Source organism: Empidonax traillii, unplaced genomic scaffold (assembly GCF_003031625.1).
Source record: "Empidonax traillii isolate 1590-97213 ecotype Southwest subspecies unplaced genomic scaffold, ASM303162v1 scaffold164:size861626, whole genome shotgun sequence".
NCBI lineage: Eukaryota > Metazoa > Chordata > Aves > Passeriformes > Tyrannidae > Empidonax > Empidonax traillii.
In genome coordinates, this window is record NW_020955357.1 from 731,345 (window position 1) to 735,410 (window position 4,066).

Consider the following 4,066-nt stretch of genomic DNA (forward strand, 5'->3'; position numbering starts at 1 on the left):
GATGTCACTGAATGCCACTATTTATTAGCAGCATGGCTCCCTGAAAGAATTATTGTGTAGTATTTTTGTTCACTAATTACGTGCTAAATTACATTAAATTATCACAGTAGTGCCTCATAATTACAGTTATTATGACAAACAGCAAACAAATGAGTAAAGGAGTGACCTCTTTCCTTTGAAAACAGGAAATAAAAGTCTCTCACCATTGCCAGCTTTCTGAATATGCAGCACTAGTGTCAATTTTAATTTGTGATTTGCAATTGGAAGGACTTCTTTAATTAGTCTTTCTCAAACCCACTGCTCAGTGAAAGTCTCTCCTGTTTAGCTTAGACAGGAATGGATAAAACTGTTCCCACTGACTGCCAGTTGTTTCTCCCTCTATCTTTCAGGTGGCCTCCCCTTGCCTACAAAGTCCATGATGCAGCATTCAACAAGACTTCTGGAGTAATCTCTCAGAATCTGAAATTTAAAAGCCATATTAAAGTTAATATTAAAAATACTATATATATATATATTTAAAATTGATGGTAAATATAAAGTAAATACTAAATTGTGTAAAAAAATGTAAAGCTATGACTATTATGGATTTTTAAAAATTAAATTAATGTTTTAACTTTGATGCCAATAACTTACTACTGGAAACTGAGATTAGAATTAAACTCCTATTCGCCTACAGTGCCTTTCTCACACCTTCACCTTTATCCAAAATGCCTGATATATGAGTTTGTCAAAAACAGGGTGCTAGCTTAGAAGGACTGAAAATACAGTCTATTTTAGTAATTTTCATGTTTCTCTGTTCCTTCAAAACATGTCAACAAGGTTCTCTCATTCCATATCTCATTCACAGAAGAGTTGACAAGTCACATTTACAAAAAATCAAGGAGGAGCCATCATTTTTATGCAACTTCTAGCATGGGGTGCCGGACACATACACAAATCACTTTACATTTCCATTCCATTGCATGACTGTGAGTAACACAATGAACAGTTTACTGCCAGATTTGTTTCAAGGGGTTGTGAAATTCCAGTGAATGTGTATTTTTTATTTAAAACACATACACTGAAATGGCAGTTCTTATATATTAAGTTAGTGCAGAATTGCTGTTGTTTGATTGACCATCATTAATTTAACAAACACTTTCAACTTCAGCTACCCAGATTGTTATTACTGGTTTACTAAGAAGTTAACCTGGAAGAAACAAATCCAGCACAAACTAAAGAAAGAGGTGACCTAAACTCATCAGATGATGTTTCTTAGGAAAAAAATTACAGAAAGAATCAACTAGATAAAAATTTAAGCCAGATTAGGTGATTTGCTTGGAAATAATATATGCCTTACATAGCAGGTCTGGTTTTTATATCAGCTAGGGATTTTTTTGAGAATCAAAAATCGGATGTCCTGTTATGGCTCCTTTGGGATTTTGAAATCCATTAACCAAGTCTTTTTAGAAAATATAACATCGCAGAATGGCTGGGTTAGAAGGATCTCTGGAGATCATCTAGTCCAACCCCCCCAACAAAGCAGGTTCATCTAGAGCAGCTTGCCTGGGATCACGTAGAGGAAGGTTTTGAATGTCTCCAGAGAAGGAGACTCCACAGCCTCTTTGGGCATGTCGTGGTTTTGCCCCCTCAGCCCATCCCTGGGGCTGATGATGGTTTTGTCCAGGTAATTTCCGGACAAAAAGACCAATCAAAAGTCCAGAAACGCCTTTGCTAATTACATCTTCAAGAAAACGGAAGAGAAGGTTGTTGGCGTAGTTGGAATTAGAGTAGCAGCCATGTAGAGGAGAAGAGTACCAGACCTGAACAGGGCCAGACTCCCTCCTCCCCCGGCTTGGGCCGGGGGGGGAGCAGGTGCAGCACTGAAGTCCTCCCTTCTCTCTTGTAAGAGAGTGAAGAGAAAAAAAGTTTAAAAGACGGACTGCTTGGACAGAAGCCGCTGTGGAAGAATTCCAGCCGAAAGATAACGGAGCTTCCAAAGTCGGAGTTGGCAGCCGAAGCTGCAACAAAGAAAAGTAAAATGCGGAAGGGGGGAGGCTTGTTTCCCCCCTGCCTTTCTGCTCTCTCTCCTTAGCAGGGAAAAGACTTAAAATAAATCCCTGCCACCTGTAAAAGTTTGTTAGAATAAGGAGACCTCCCATGCAACTGATAAGAGAATCTGTGGATGTACCAAAGAGAACCGAAACTTCATAAAAAGGACTGAAGTGAGGCAGAGTCCGGGTGGAGAAAACGTTGGGACTCCCTTTGGACACGACTTCGTCACTACTGAGTCCACTCTATGACTCTAGGCACGCACACACCTAGATATGACGACAACTTCTAAAACATTGAGACTCTTTAGAGTACGACCTCGCTCTACCGGGTACACTCTACGACCTTGGGCACACACACACCCTAGGCACGATCTGGGTACGGCTCAAGTCTATTAAGGACTGTTCTCCCATGGGGAGGAACCTCCATAGGGAAACAGGGGTGGACTCTTAAACCATTATCCCCTGTAACCCTGTGGAAAAAGATCCATAGTAAGCAAGTGTCTCCTTGCAAGCCTATGGAAGAAAAAACCCTTCGGGACTTGAGTAATCTCCATCCTTCAGTCTTAGCCCAGGAGGGGGGTAAGCCCAGCCCTGAAAGCCAACACAGAACAAGAGGGAGAGAGAAGAAGTTCCAACTGCAATGAAAATGTACTGCTACTGAGAATCTGTTACTAGAGGGAAAGAACTGGAACTCCAAAAATACAGAATGAGACTACTTCTTCTCCTTAGACTGGTATAAAAAGGAAAAAGTATTTCTGTGTATATATAGCATTTCAACTTGAATAAAAATTGTTATAGATATAGTTCTTTAGTTTTTAACTTATTAATAGTATTAGTAGTTTTTATTTTACTAGTAATAAATGTTTATACTGTTTTCCCCAAGTCCTGTCTCTCTTTTGTCTGCAAATACCTTCTCTCAACTAGTGGTAATTATGTGGGGGGTGGAAGGCAAAATTAACCCATAGCAAAACCACGACAGGGCAGCCTGTTCCAACGCTTTGCCACCCTCAAAGTAAACAGTGTTTTCCTCTTAGTCATCCTATCAAATTCAACATCTAATTCCAGAGAGCATAACTATCTTTAACACAGTTTTAAGGCAATTGTAGCTTCCAGTTACAAAACAGCTTTTATAATCAATATGCCCATAGGTGGGATTTCATCCATTCTTAAACTATGCCTCCCTATTAGATAAATATGTTGGCTACTCAGGCAGCACAAATGTAGAGGCTGTGAAACAAGTCTGGCATGTATCGGTATTTGATGAAAATTCAACAGCTAAGGATACAGTATAGAGAGCTTAAAAAGAATGCCAGCTACCTGTACTCTCAGAAAGGAATGATGGTGCTTGTATTTTATTTTTTATGTACTTCAGTTGTTGCCAAAAAGACACCAATTCCTGAATGACGCTGCCCCTTAAAAGCACATTGAACTGAATCAAAGGAAAGAAGATCTAGTACTGTTTCCCTTGGTTCCGGATTTACCCATTCATGACTCATTTAGCTACAGATTTGGCTAATTTTGCTTGATCTGTCAAGAACACAGTACTATTCCAATGGCTCCAATCTATTGTGATCTACTATTAACAGGAATGAGAAGACTCCTTCTTTCCTGTCCCATTACCCTATACAATATTAAAGGGAACTTTTAGTTATATTCTTCAAGTCATAAGTATCTGTGATATTCTGTTTGTTTTCAGAAAGATATGTCTGAATCAGAATAAATGTAGAGTGATCTAGAACTGAGCAAAAGACTATAGGTAGGGAATTTGCCAAGTAGTTGATACTGTTCCTATCACAAAAGTTTTGCTATCTACTGTTTATCAGTCTTTCTGAGCTATTTATTTTAACTGTATATTTTACCATCCTCACATGATCTCAATTGCTGCATGTTAGAAATACATTCCTATGGCAATTTTGCTCTCTTCAGGGCAAGGGAAAAGGTAAGGGAATTAGACTTGTAAATAATAGCTCAATCCAACAGTGTGCTTCACAGGTATACTGTCAGGGAGTACACAATACTTCTTGGGTACCTGC